We start from the raw sequence: 15,109 nt of genomic DNA on the forward strand, positions 1-15,109 counted from the left end.
ACAACCTACTTTCTAGAATGTTTGCACCATTATCTGAAAGAAAAAAGCCAGTATTTGCTGGCAGATCTGCTGTTCTGTAGGGCTCCGTTGTGGAGCTGTTTGTGCTTTAACTGAGGGCAAAGTTTCAAGGCCTGTTAATTGACAGGATGACGCTTCCTTTCCAGACTGGTTGCATGATCAAATGCATAAGAAGGGGGACATAATCTCTAAACTCACAAGAGAGTTTTGCTTAGTTTAACAAGGTGCTTAAAAAGCAAACAGGATTTGAAAGGCAATTTAAACTACACTGCTTTTAAAGTTATTCTTTGTGTGGATGAGGGAGCGAGCTACTGATGGGGCACTGCTTGCTGAGGTGGGTGATATGTGGCAGCTGTTTTAGTTGTAAATGGAAGACTGTATAGGGTAAATGAGTGAAAAGTATTGTTCAAGAACAAGTTTGGGGAGACAGGGACTGTATGTTTAAGCGTCTTATTCTAAAGAAGATAAAAGCTAACAATGACAGTCTTTGGAAAATGCTTATTTCAACATACCTCGCACCAAGGAATGTTGTGCCAGCTGATAAGAAATTTAGAGGAAAGTTCAGCAAATCATTTTGAGTAACCTAGTGCTAATTGTGGATTTTATTTAACTGTCTCTCACCCAAGAACTGACCCTGTAAAACTCTTCTTGGTTTGCAAAATCATGATCTGTTGATGTGTGTCTTGACATCTTCTAAGAGATTGACTTTCGATATGCCCATTTCTTTGGTTTTGGCTCATTGCATCTGTCTTGTGCTTGATTATTGTAAAACTTAGCAACTTTTTAAATTTAATTGGAGCATGTGTGATATCTCAGGCGTGGTTCACTTTCTTTTCTGTCTAATTGCTAGTGAAGTGTTCATCCTTTCTGAGGCACTGCAATGTGTTCAATTGCCATTCTCCTCTTTTTAACTAAAAATTGCTATACATGACTTAGTTAAGAGCTACCTTATTTCTTAATGTGAAAGAAGCAGTGCATATCTAACACTCCTTAGAGCTGAACACATTTCTGAATTGAGGAAATTTAAATGTAATAAAAGACACTTTTCATAAGAGATACAAATGAGAATATTGGAGTACAAGCTTTGTAGCTTTGCTGTTCTTTTTAGCCATACAGGATAACAGGAGTTTTAAGTTTCTTATAACGGGTGAAGACAAACTGGTTTATGACTTTGTCTTTTGTTCAGTAACTTTTTGCCTTGCACTTGAGAGAACAAGTCCATTTCAGTGTTTCCACTGCTTGTCATGGTAAGAGGGATTGAATGTACCATAAAAGTCTGTTCTGAAGTACCAGCACAGATGTGCTCCCTAACCTAGGACACAGCACTTCTGGGATCCAGCTGTGTTGGTATAACATGACATAGAGGGATAGAGGGGTCAGAATTAAGCAAAGTGCCTTGTTCTTGAGAATTCCTTGTATTCTTATGTGTGGAATCAAGGGTAGAAATGCAGAATATGTTTCCCTTTCAGCATATTGTGGATTTGGTGCATCTTTGGTGGTTTTTTATTTTGCCACTTTTTTCATTGGATGAGATCCCACACTGGCTTGCAAAGTACTTAATGACATTGTGGGAGAGCTGTGATGTAAGAGCTGTACATGAACAGCACTACTTTGCATAATTTCAATTCCAGTTAAAACTGAGGGTTTAAAAGTGGGATTCAACTTTTTTTTCAGTATTTTTTAGCACTTAAGCAAGGAAGTTGACTAGAGGTTGAATAGCATGAGGGAAATTAAAGGTATATGAAGATTGAAAAATGCAACAGTAAAATAATGTGTGTATCACATTGTCTTCTGTAATCTCCTCCTTAAGACCTATCTTAATTGTATTCTTTTTTGATATTCAGGTTGTTTTTATTACTATTCAAAGTGTATGTCACTTTGTTCAGGTAGGTCTCAACACCCCAGCATAGCTGGCATTTGTGGAATGTTACTTTCAGGGTTTTGGGTTTTTCTTAACAACTGTAGGAGACAAACTTTAAATGGTTCACTGTAGATAAATGTCAAATTCCCAACTCTGTGATTTAGAGGGTACTCCTTACTGACATCAGCAGGAATGGGGCAGTCGAAACCTTTTCATTGCACAGAGAATAATTAAACATCCTGTCACTAAGCAGCATACCTTTTTTGTGGGAGATCTTGACATTTGGAATTCTTTGCTTGTGTTGCATTAGAATAGGATAATCTTCTCTTACGCCAAATGGAATTTAGGCACATTTAATGTCCTTGTTTTCCCAGCCTGGCTCCTGTTTTAATAAAGGAAAATAAAAAATTGTTGGCTGCAAGGGTCTGGTGGGTTGCCATCCCTGTCAGAATCAGGTGAGGCTGAGCAGGATTTCAGTCAAGAGGAGAAACAAAAGCCCAAGGGCAAAGAAATCTGTGTAGCTGTGTTTTATTTAAAAGCTGGAGATTAGCTCTGCTTGTTCTTTCACAGTCTCTTTTCCCCTACCCTCTAAACCAAACAAAACCTAAAATCCTTAAGGGGTACTTCAGGCATAAATCTCCTTCTCTCCGTTTTGTGAAAGTTGGCTGGTGTACTATGGACAGAGGCTGGGAGAGGATTGCTGCCAGGGAGGCATCACTTCCTTGTGTGATCCCCTCTTGAGCAGATTAAACTGTAGTGATGTGGAAGTCCTGGTGACCACATAGGAACTAGGAGTTTGTGCTGCATTTACACAAAAAGGTTGGCCTGAAGGAATCGAGCCTACCTTTTGAGTAGTGACATCGTGTGAGCCCATGTTGACCTTTGAAGCTGAATAACCAGATTTATTGGCCTTAGAGTGTTCTTGTGGAATCAAAGTCAAGATTTGTGCACGTTCCTTCTGAATGAAAACAGAAGTCAAGGAAATGTTAATTTACTAACTGCCTGTCTGCCTCGTTCATGTTAGGATTGGGAGATCCTGGTCTTGTCTGCAGTGACAGAATTGCAGGAATCTCTGAACTCAGAGCTCTGAAGGGGGAATGTGTTGATAGTAAGATTGGTTTCACAGGCAGCAGGTCATTGCACACAAGAGCAGATGCTGTTCCCAGGGGAGGTTATGACTCTTTGGATTTGAAGTTTCCATTGGAGTGTGTGTCCAGCAGGTTGTTTTTCTGGGATCAAGCAGACATGGATTATGGAATTATCAGGCATCAGGTGATGTAGCAGCATTTGAGTATGTCGGCAAGAAAAGAGTCCAGCTCCTGTGTAAGCCCTTGTGTTGGGTACAGTATAGGCTACACAGTGATCCTGTGAGTCATTGAAAAGAACGAGAGGGAGCCGTTTATTTTACTGCCACCCACCCTTTCTATTCTTGTGCAAGGGGAGCTTAATGGAAGCGTCATTAGTGCAACAGAAGGAACATTGGTGGTTCTGCAGCACATGGTGCTACTGCAGCGTTTCTTCCCTACTCACCACATCACACCAGTAACCATCACACTCCGCTCCAGGGCGGGGCCTTCAGGAAGAAGTACTATTGCTCTCTCACCTATCCTTCCATGGCAGTAAAGAGCAGTGTGTACTGAACTCCTTTTGCTCCCCTAAGTAGCAAAGCACCTCACACTTGCACAAGTGTGAGCTCAGCCCCAAAGCAAACTGAGCTTTGCTGCCTGTTGGGTTTGTGTTTAGTTTATTTCTGTCCTACTCAGTAGAGTGTGTTCTTCTGAGCTTACTGTTTGTATGTGGAAAGCAGTAAGGATGTAGGTGCTGCCTCCATCTATGAAGAAAATTACCTTTAAAAAACAAGGCGGTAAAGTGAAGCATTTAAAATTTCAGATACAAAAAAGAATATCTTAATTAGCTCTTCATTGTGAGATGCATTATGATACCAGCTCTAATTAAGTGATTGCATTCCCCGTGCTGACACACACAAGGAAAACTTTGCTGGTTTTGGGTGGTGCTTTGTAATTGACCTGTTGCCCTGTACTGAGGGGTTTTTTTCTCCTCAGTGAGTAATCAACTGCTTTATTTTTTGCATTTCACTGGAGTCCTGCTGTAAATATGAAATTAATTATTTGTGCTATTTATGGGGAAAAAAAATCCTATTAAGAAAATAAAAGAATTCCAGCAGATGGAATTTGTTTGACCATAAGGTATCTTAACTTCTACAGATTTTACCACTTGGGAAACAGAAAAAACCCACAACCCACAACCAAAAGAAGCCCCACTTGGCAATCACTTGCATACATTTTTTCTTAATATTTGCTTCCAATCTCCATTGAGTCTCCCTTCACTTTGACTTTTTGCTAATGCTCTCACCTCTCTCCTGTTTGCCTCTGTTCTTTATTCATCTGCTACTGCATCCCCTGCCCGTCTTTCTTGGTCCCTGAAGTTGAATTTTGTCTTCAAATATTTCTACCAGCATTTTCAGGCTTCTGTAGGGATGTGCAAGGTAGAGGCAATTTTTCTGACCTGTGGATGTTCTAGTGCTGCAATATTGTGAGCTCTTGAAAGGAAGGGCTGAAGGGAAAATCCAGTCTAGCTCTGTGCCTGAGATTGCCCTCTGCAGATGGAGGCTGTTGGGAATTGAGCTGCCAAAATAGTCTGCTCCAAGTGCATTCTAATTAAGTTTCCCTTTTTGCTTCCAAGAACAGCAATTGCTCTACTAGTTACCCTGAAGTTAAGCTTCAAATCCCCGTTGCAAAATAGAAAGATGCTATAATAGCATTTGTTTATCTTAATTTGAGGATAAAATCGGGATCTGATAGTGTGGGGAGAGCTTGGGAGCCGACTGTGGGTTTTTATAAGTATTTTTGAAACTGAACAGTTGTTTCAGTTGGCAGTGACATTGGTAGTCAGCTGTCCAAAGTACTCAATGATTGTAAGCCCCCAAAGAATGATTTTCCTTTTATTTAAAAAAAAAAAAATCTGTAAGGATTGTTTCTTTTCTTAGATAAACTCAGGTCATATATAAGATTCTCCTAAGCCACAAGAGCTAGATACATAAATTAAACAAACTGAGATTTGCACTCAGTTGCATGTTTTTAGGATCTGGGATTTCAAAAGAGGTGCACTTATCTTGAGATTTGTGGTAAAACTGAGAGCTGGAAATGCTGCTGTGTATAATAACCTTACTTCTGTGTAGAGTCTCTTGTGGTCATAAGTCTTTCCAGTTAATCCAGGCTTTGTTATTTTGGGGGAATGTAGTTATTGTGGAAAGTTGCATTCCCTGGGAGAAAATAAGCATCTTGCATATTTAGGGCTGTTACTTTGCTGAATTTTGAATAATTATAACAGCGACTGTAAGCTCTTGGAGCCCATTGCCCAGTGCAGCTCTCTGGCAGGACATGTCTGCAGTGGATATGCCCAAACAGGCAGCTCTATTTGCCTGTATTTGTTCTGTGCTTGTATTTGCCATCACATCACCATTAACTTACTTGGGCACCATTTCCAAATTATCTAATGCCTTTTGGCCCCATGCTGCTGTTACGTAAACTGCTGCTGTTGGGCTGTCGTGAGTCTTGCCTCACGTGCTTCGGAAATCCTTTGTTCAGTGGGGTTCCTTTGCTGAAGGTTACCTTTTTTGAAGAAAAAACAGGGAAAAAAATCCAACATGTGGGTGGGAGGCAAAATTAAATATTCAAAATGAGGAATTGAATGAGTTTATTTCCCCTATAAAAGCAATCCTACCCTGTTTTGCATATGTGATGGTTCCATAAACACACAGCTGCAGAATAGAACCATATTCAGGTTTTAAAATTTCTGCTGCGTTTTTATTTTGGATATTTTTCACTTTAAGTGGAGGTGCCTTGCACAGTCACTACAACCCAAATATCCTGTTCCTTACAGACCAAATTCTTCATTTAATTTTGGCTTCACTGGTTTTATGCTGCTGAAGTTGCAAACAGTTTGGATTAGAACAGGGCGTGGAACAACATGATTGCTCTTACTTTCATGAAATAGTAGAGAAGTTTAATGTACCACACATCCTGCACACAAGAGCAGGATGCATGTGCTGCCTTCTGTCTGTTCTTTGTTGTTGTCCTTTTTAGGTGTTTCATTTTGCAAATTCAATACATGCTTGCTGTAATTTCAAGTGTGAATATATTTTTTTCTTGAAAAAGAATATAACTAACAGTGAGTTTTATTAAGTGTCTCTACAGTTTGGCTGAGCAACCTTAGAGCATCAAAAAATAATAATTTGGTAATACTTTGTATCTCCTAGAACAAATGGGAATATATATATATATATATATATTTAATTTTGTTCTCATATACTTGCCTTTGCAGGTTTGGGATACTTCAGTGAGTGCCTTGGAAAAAATTACAGAAGGAACAAATTACAGTTTCTTCTGAAGAGTGAAAAAACATAGATGTCATAAAAATTTCTGTTGGTTTACTGCTGCTCAGTTAAGCATTGTCCTTCTGGGAAGGAAGGGCCCTTTTTCTTGCTGAGGACTTAGCTGATGTCAGTACAGCTAAATGTGAGGGATTCAGAGGATCCCTGTGGTTTTGGGTACATGACCAAACTGCCCAAATATGGTACTTTTTAAAGTGATCCTTAAATTCTCCCAAAAATGTGCAGGGGATTTACACAATTTATAATTGCTTCTTTTGATGTTTAAGGTGGAATTTTACTTTCAAGGGTTACTTTTTTTGGTGAGAGATGACTGAAATACTCTGTAGACAGGTGGACCAAGGGTCTCAGGATGAGCTGGTCAGGAGGAGCTCGCTCTGTCCTATTTGTAGCGGGCAGCTTTCTCCAGGAGTCCTCTTGTTTACGTAGAGAAAGGAAGTAGAAGCCATGAATCTAAATTTTGTGTTGCCAGGTCTGTAGTTTATTTATACAATACCAAAGAAGGAATTATTTCTTTCATCTTTATTTCTGCTTTCTTGTGTGCAAAACGGGATGCTAGTTTTTTGGATGTTACAGTTCTCACTCATGGCTTTGCAGTATCTGGGTGGAAAATACTCAGGTTCCAAGCCTTTACATATCTTTGATCTTATTAAAAGTCTCCACAAGGGTCATTCATGCATTCAGGTTGCCTCCTTGCCATGAAATTTCTCTCCCTTTCTGTAAACTGTTTGTGCTCGTTTACTTGATTTTGATCGTTCATCCCCTGGGCCTTTCACCTTCCCTTTCCACCAGTGTTTGTTCTAATAGCTTTTTGAAGTCTGAGTAAAAACATACACCACAGGGGCTTCCTGGAGGCATAGAGCTTTGTGGTTTGCAAATTGTAGAGTATTTGAAGTATTGACTCGCAACAGTGGCCAGTGCGCAGTGGATGAGAACTGTTGTGTGACAAGGACGTTAACCTTGAGAGCCTGATCCATGTTTTGAGTTTGGGGACAAAAAGAAATAGTTGTTCTTAATAGTATGCATTGATTTCAAGGAAGTCTGTGTAAAGCAGTCTTTGGTTTGTGTTTTCACAAAGGGATTTGAGTGTTTAATAAAGAATAGGAAATAACTGGAGCTTCAATAGACCTGTTTTGATAGGGGGGGCTCTGCTGTAACATGATTTTGTATAATGTTATACATAAGCAACAAAAGCATTTCCTGCCTGTAGCTACAGTATTATTGCATTTAAAGAAAAAAATCTGCAAAAAATACTTTTAAAAGTACTTAATACATGGAATAAAAATTGTAGGTAAAGTAGAGAAGACCGTCATCCTGCTTAGAAAAGTCTTTCGTACAATATCTGAAGTTGTAACTTCAATCCTAAGAATTCCAGATTGCATGCTTTTGTGCTATGGGTTTTATGACAATATTTTTTTTAACCTCTGAGCCCTCAATTCCCTCACCCTTTCCCCTCATCCCTCTCAACTATTCCAGAGTAGCAAATCAAGACAACTTGGTGATTTGGAGAACCTGTTCTTTCCTCTTACAACTGATGAGTTACCCAGTTTGATTTTTTTTTTTTTTTTTTTTTTTTTTTGGATGTTTAACCCTAATCCATTTCTACTCTCTCCTCTCCGCTCAGTTTCCTCTCTGGCCATTTGCCTTTTCTTAACTTCTGCAGCCCCTTTCCCTGTCCTTTCCCACAGAACCCTGAGCAGCCTCTGCTGCTTTTTAAGGGTTTTTTAATAAGGTAAATAGATAAATGTATATATATGATCTATGCCATCCCTTTGATTAGTTTGTTGTTCCATCCTGAACTATGCCATTGTATGTAAATGAAGAACGTTGTTTGTGTGGTGCAGGCTTTTGCTGTGCACCTGAGGACTTTTAATTCAGTACGAGTTTGCTGCCAGGTATGTATTTACTCCTCAGTGCATTTGTTTACCTTCTCAGCTTTCTATCTGTGAAAGAACAACGACATTCTGTCTCCCTAATATGGCCAGTTGATGCATGGATGTGTTAGGCAAGGGACTGTTTGCCTGCTGAAGTATCAGCTCATCAGGACTGGTATTACAGCATGAATGCAGCCTGAAGAATATGCATTTGTTTTCTTTATGATTGCAATGAATTATGTTTTCAAGCTCCCACAATGGTAACATGGGCTGTGCCAAGCAGCATGTGCCAGGCTTAAGAGAAGAAGATGTTTTTTCAGGACTGGAAATGTGCTAAAGAAGGCAAGTTCCTGCTGACATGAGAGCAGGCTGTATATCATGAACTGGGGATTTTCTTTTCATGGCTCATTACAATTGACTGTTCTCACAAGTACCTCCTTAGAAGATGTACGAAGATTATAGTCCCTTTGGAGTTCATGTGGAAATGGATGCCTGCTTCCCCAATCCCAGACTTCTTTCCCCTAGTTTTTTTTCATATTTTCCTTGTTATGCTCTGAAGTGAGTAGTTTGCGGACATAATGTAATTGGATTTAGTTGTGGGTTTTATTTTTCTGTCTTGAAATTGTGCACATTCAGAGCAAGATTGACTTATTCAGTAAATTATCAGTGTTTTTATTTTTTACTTGAAGTGAGATTTAAGTTTGGATTTATTGACCCAGGCTCTCTGTTGAGCTACTCTTCCTTTTAAGAGAAGTTGAATATTTTTAAGAACATTTTTCCAGTGACCAAGGTCAAATAGAAAGTTTTTTTGAGAAAATACTGAAATATGTATATAATTTAATATTTGCCAATTTATTCCTGTGAAAAATCAAATTAATTTTTCACATCTGTGAAAATACAACAGCTTGACTATTTCTGTTCAGTTGAGCATTGTGCAATTCACTAATGTTTAATTTTAAATATGCGATTAGATTTCAGAGTAAATGTATGCTGGGGCAAAAGCAAGAGTGAGTCTGTTTTAGAACTTATTTCTTATAAGCACAGAAAAAAAATAGTTTCATTTGGCATTTGGAAAAAATTATAGGTAGATTAACAAGATCTTAAATGTCTTTTCTGTAAGATTTTGAGCTTTAATAAATACTGATACTTGTAAGAAGACTATGCTGTAGGGTTTTGCAAATGATTTTGGTTGAATAACCTTATTTTCACTAATCTTCAGAAAGAAAGGATGGATTTGTAGTATACACAAATGATTGCTTTTCGGGTGGCTGAGAAATGAGAGAAATCTTGTAAACGTGGTGGGGGAGGGTCTGTGTTCTTCAGACTCTGAAGTTTCCTGGTTTTGCTTGCTGATGGCTGGGAATCTTCTGTTTAAAGACCTGTTGATTCTCTCTGTATTTAAAGCTTTTACTCATATATTAGGTTTTGATTTCAGGACACACATACATATGGATTACACATAGAAAAAGTAGAAGCATGTTATGGATTCCCTGCTACTTTCATTGAACCAGGTAGTTAGGATTGGCTTGGGGAGGAAAAGGAGGAAAAGACCATCTGTAAGCAAATTGATGGAGGGTATTTCAGTCCACCCCTGCCGATTATTTCTAATTGAAGCTGTCTGAGCCAGTCTTAATACAATTTAGTTATCGCCAGCCAGAAGGATTTTATTTATGGAACAGGGCCTGTTGGAACTTCCTCCGACCCCAGAGAAGCTGTGAATGAGAGAGAGCTGATCAAGCAGGCATGCCTGGCTAGCGTATGCATTTCTTTAATAAGGCAGGGATTGATGTCTCTTGCAGTTCAGGGGTTAGGTAAACAGCAGTCCCTCGGTTCAAGGCTCTCCATGTTCGGTTGTTTGTTTATACGGATCTCAGAAGGTTAGCTTAGCCTTCTTGACATCCCAGGGGAGCTTTCCTGACCATGCTATAACCTCATCTGCTCCAAAGTTGCTCAGGAGGTGTCACATGGCCTTTTAGGAAAGGTACTGGCTGAATGGAGTGTGCAGCTCAGACCTGGTCTCGAGGAAAGGTGGATGTAATCAGAGTGGCTGGAACACTGGGTCTGTCTTCAGGAACTCATAAATAATTTGCACGTGTAGCGTACGTAACTACTGTGCTTTCATTCTCAGACTTGGTACTTGCACACAAAGATGACAACAGCATGCAACTCAGGCTCTTACTGAATTGCAGTTCTGAGAAATCAGTGACATACGTGACTAATTTCACCAAAACTTTGAGGTTAAATCTTACTAATTTGTGCTTCTATTGACTTGGCAGTGGTAGTCCATTAAATTGAATGGGATAAACCCCAAATAAATAAGTAGCTATGTTAATAATTTTTTATTAAAAAAATTAGTGATGATTGCGTGTTGAACAATACAGAGAGTTAAAGCATGCATCTCATTAGGCTCATTTTCATAGCTATTGTATCCCAGTGTTCTTCCTCCACAGAGAATGATGACGGTCACATGAGAAATGAGAAAGGAATGGTGCAAATTCATCTGGGTCTTATTGCAGTGTAGTTCTGATGAGTAGAGTTGTTCTGGAATTTGAGGATGACTTTGCTCAGGGTTAGAAGTGTGCTTTATCACATGTGGGCCTGGCTGCTTTTAAAATGTGACATGTTATGAAGTTGGCTTAAATCCCAGAATTTGTTGAATTAGTTTTTGCTGATTTGATGTCTGGTTATTCGTACTTCTTCTGCAGCACCTTCAGTCTGTTATTAATGTCAGACCCAAACTGACATTAATAAACTGGCTGCACACCTACAGCACAGCTTGTGAAATATGCTCTTGTACAGGTGGGGAAACTGAGGCACAAACACAAGCTGTTAATGGCCGCTGGACATTTTTGAGAGAGCAGAGATCTGTACTGACCCTTCTTGTCTTGTAACCCCCAGCGTTGTGCTGCTTGACCTGCCATGTCTTTGTTTCCTTGAGATCAGTTTGTGTGCTCCTAGAGCTTCTCAGGAAACCTGAACTTTGTCTGGTATTCTCAAGCAGGACGGTGCTCTTAAAGTATCCTGTCCTGTACAAATCCATATGGGTGGCATCCCAGCTGAAGGGTGTTCAGAGTGGGAGGGGGAGGTCACTTCCATGCTGGCTGAGGTTTCAAAGTGCCAAAATATGAACATCTTGTCGCTTTTAAATAATGTGTGGGGTCTGACTTCAACGTTGGGTTTCGTATTTAATCAGTATTAATATGATAACAGGAATGTGACAACTGAAGCGAACACAAAGAGATTATCTTCTTAGCCAAATGCCTCCATTAGCTAGGAAATATAGGTTTCTATTAAATGAAGCGGACAGATGGAGTATTGGAGGTGACTGAGAACAGGAGGGGGAGGGGGCTAAGAGGTGAAAGTTGAGGTTTAGAAAATCTCTATAAAAATAAAAACAAACCATCCATCTTGATGGCTGGCGTTTTACCCTCCCGTTGCACTTTCAGGATGGTGCTCCGATTCATATCAAGAACATCATGCTGAAATTTAATCTAACAGAGCACTTACTCCTGCCAAACTCTGGCTCAGCAACTGCTCTGCGCCCCCAGAAAGAAGTGGCCGACAAAGCTTCAAATAGAGGACAGTGTTGTGCCATCTTCAGGAAAGCTGCTACTTTGAGATCCCAAGGGAAGACAGATTGGATCTTGTCCCTCTAGTTGTGGTGGGTTTTTTCTTTTTTTTTTTTTTCTCTTTTTTTTTCCCTTTGTTTTTGCTAGAGAAGCATGTTGGGGAAACAAAATCATGTTCCAGCATTTCAGAGCAGTTGTAAAGTAAATTATTCATCTCAGTGTGTGTATGTATAGGAACTCTCATCTAATAACTGTTGCAACAATGTTTATAACCAGTGTTTGAAACCAAGGTTATAATAGTATAAATAATTTCAGATAATGCAGATAACAAGAAGAAAATAATATAATTAGAATTTTACAAGGTGGGCAATTCACTAAGATAGATGGAGTAACACAATACATTAAAAAAATAAATCTGTAGCAGCGCAAACATGACACTGGTGACAGGAAACATCTGCACTGCCAACCATCCCTGGGCTGGCCACAGCCTCACATCTGCACCACCAGCCTGGGAGCTGTGTGTGCTCCGTTGCATGAGCACACTTCAGACCCTCTGTTCTGCCACAGAGGTTTGGGTTATTTTCTTTGGGGGCTTTGTATTGGTTTTAAGTCTATAAGCATTTTACTTGAAAAGCAATTGAAGAAACCATGTAGGATGGTGCTGCCTAGGTAGAGTGGACCAAGTGTGAACAAACTGTAGTTCATTTTTTTGAAAGCTGTTTTGAATTGGACCTAATTACTGTCATGGCAAATTCTGCATGTGAGCAGTGAGAGTCTGGTTGGCTGCAAACAATTTTTCATTGCTCGTTCTTATCTTTCATCCCATTTTGATTTTGCTGCTAGTGATTATTCCTCCCCTGGATTTTGAGGAATGTGCCAAGCTTCCTCTGGCTAAGCTTTGTGTGGAGTTTCAGATTTGGTGATGGTGGGGAATAGGAGAGGGGAAAAAATATGTGGCAAGAGGGAGAAGGAGCATCGCTCTTCTGTCTGGTATTTCCAGGCTTCACACAGTTTTGTAAGTGAACTTTATGTTCTTTTACTTAAATTCACTCTTTTTGTCTGCATTACTTCTGCCTGAATTTTCTCTTAAGCCTTTGGGTGTTAACAAAAATGGGACATGTGGAAGTCCAGAGTGGACTTTTCTTGATCCTCTACACTTAGCCCACTGTCCATCTCTAAGCTGGTGCCAAATTAACAGTGACTGGTTCATTTGGGCAGCACAAACTGTACGTTATTACCATCTCCGGATCCAAGAAGCTTTTAGAAATTTAACTTTAAAACCAGATTGGGTTTGTATTTTCCCATAGTCCATGGTGTTCCTTATTTCTATATACACTGATTTCTTTTCCCCCCTTACTCAACATGCAGTGGGTAACAGGAAGGAGAAGATGATGTTGGAGAAGGTGTGTAGGAATAGGTGATGATGCAGAGACGCCCATGCTGGTGGTAGCAGGGGAAGGCTGTGGCAGGGCCCCGTTCCCAGCAGGGAGGTGTGTACTTTGCTGGCTTCTTGAGGGGGTGCAGGAGGTGCAGAGCCATTTTTCAGGCTGTCCTGTCATTCCTGCTTGGGAACCTGACACATGGGCCTACTTTCTTGCTTGTGTTGTTTTTTAGGAGGGAGGGAGGTGACTGAGCGGCTAGCCCCTGACGGGGCAGTTTTAAAACATTCATAAAACTTTTATTGGGCTGCCACCCTTACAGATAAATATTTTCTGAGTTTATGGGTTTATTTTAAGGATTGAAGCTTAATAGCAGCTTTGTAGCCCTATCTGTCCCCAAAATAGCCTTTTGGCAAGCCCCATCTCTGGAGGCTGCCATGCTTTCTTAGGTCTTTGCAGTTTCTTCATCACTAAATTATTACCCTTTTGCCTCCTTCCAGCTTTGTCTGACTAAATGTGACCAACTGTTAAACGAGTCTTTCCCCTTCCCCCAGCCTTGCTGAAAGCTGATGCTGTGTACCCGTATTTGGTCATCGTGAAAGGAGAAAGATTGCAGTAGTTATAAATTAATTTCTTTTATTCAATTGGTTTTGTTAGACCTGTTTTATATGAATCTTACTTATCAGTCTTTTCTTAAGGCTGCATGTGATTTTAAGATGGTATAGGCTGGTGGCATGTCAGACGTGTACTGACACTTTTCAGGCACTTTCTCAATATGCTTCCACAAATATAAAAGCTTTAAAGCTCGTCTCAGCATTAAGTGGGGAAGCCAGTGGGCTTGCAGCCAAGGCTGTACAAAGGAATGCTATATGTAGTACTTGCAGGAAGATGAAGCTGCAGTTTGAGCATCCCTCCCTGCCATTTGATTTCACTGTGTTGTGTCCAAAGAGGTTTCATAGATTTCAGAATGGGCTTTTGCTCAGCACTGACTCAAGACAGCGTGTGCATTTTGGCTGCCCTGGGAGAGCCATGTATGATTCCCATGTGTTCCAGCTCCTGAAAAGTGAGTGTTTTTAGCACCTGGAGCACTATGACGTGTTTTGGTCTCTTTGTATCCCAGTACAGTTGCTGATCTCCCTTCTTTTCTTACCAGAGACAGTTGTAATGCCTAGAAGGAAAGTGTGGAACTTCTTTTTTCATTTGCTCAGCTGTGTATTATGACGCTACTTTCAATGACAGATTTCCTGAACAGCAAACCTCTGGCACATGGTATTGTATCATGGCATTTTGTTGTCTCATCCCAAGTTTTTTGAGGGTGTGAGTCTTTTTCTGTGCAGGAGCCCCTTTTCCAGCATATGTGATTGTTGGTCCCTCAGACATACTCAGACAAGTGCCATGGGTAGGAAACAACTTAAAGGTTGGGTTCAGGGGTGTTTGTGGAAGACTAGTCTATAGAAGAGACAAAGATAAAATAAGAGCTTCAGGACAACTGAAGAGATTAAAATAGACTTTATCTCCCTTAAGAGGGTCACTTGGTCCTAACAGATGTAAAAAAAGCCAACTCACTTTATTTTGGGTGAGGTTGACAATATATATAGTCAGGGAACTCCCTTTTCCAGACCAGTCATAGTTCAGCAGTACATTTGCTGGGTTGTTTTTTTTTTTTTCTTCTAAAAATAGGAATATCTATTTTTGTACAAAACAATGCCCTGAGACTCTTGTTTCTGGATTTCCATGACTTCTGTTTTTTCATGTCAGCACATCTTGGGGCTTGTCCTAAGAATGGAGCTGATGTAATAATAATGATTTTCTGGACATCTTAGCCATCTGATTTGTTGCTTAGAATATGAAACTGTTTACTTTTGCAGGACCATTTTTCTGCAAGTTTTACATTGATTAAAAAAACCCATAGGTATCAAGAAAATACTATTCATTGTAAAAATGAGTTCAAACAGCTTATGTGCTCAAGTAACTCAGCACAATGTGCCTATCTCAGT

General features: G+C 39.9%; 1 protein-coding gene across 3 annotated transcripts in view; it reads left to right on the forward strand.

Annotated features, from left to right (window-relative positions):
- Window positions 1-15,109, forward strand: part of EEFSEC (eukaryotic elongation factor, selenocysteine-tRNA specific) — a 124,489-nt gene that overhangs the window by 84,641 nt on the left and 24,739 nt on the right. Inside the window, exon 7 of one of the 3 annotated variants that reach the window (XR_006014201.1) lies at window positions 11,611-11,825. The exons of the other annotated variants lie outside the window; for them this stretch is intronic. The gene's annotated coding sequence lies outside the window, so the exon portion shown is untranslated. The remainder of the gene's footprint in view (window positions 1-11,610; window positions 11,826-15,109) is intronic. 3 annotated transcript variants of the gene reach the window in all.

This window comes from Corvus kubaryi, unplaced genomic scaffold (assembly GCF_017639235.1).
Source record: "Corvus kubaryi isolate FWS band 111438036 unplaced genomic scaffold, C.kubaryi_AGA036_p1.0 136, whole genome shotgun sequence".
In the NCBI taxonomy this organism is placed as follows: Eukaryota; Metazoa; Chordata; class Aves; order Passeriformes; family Corvidae; genus Corvus; species Corvus kubaryi.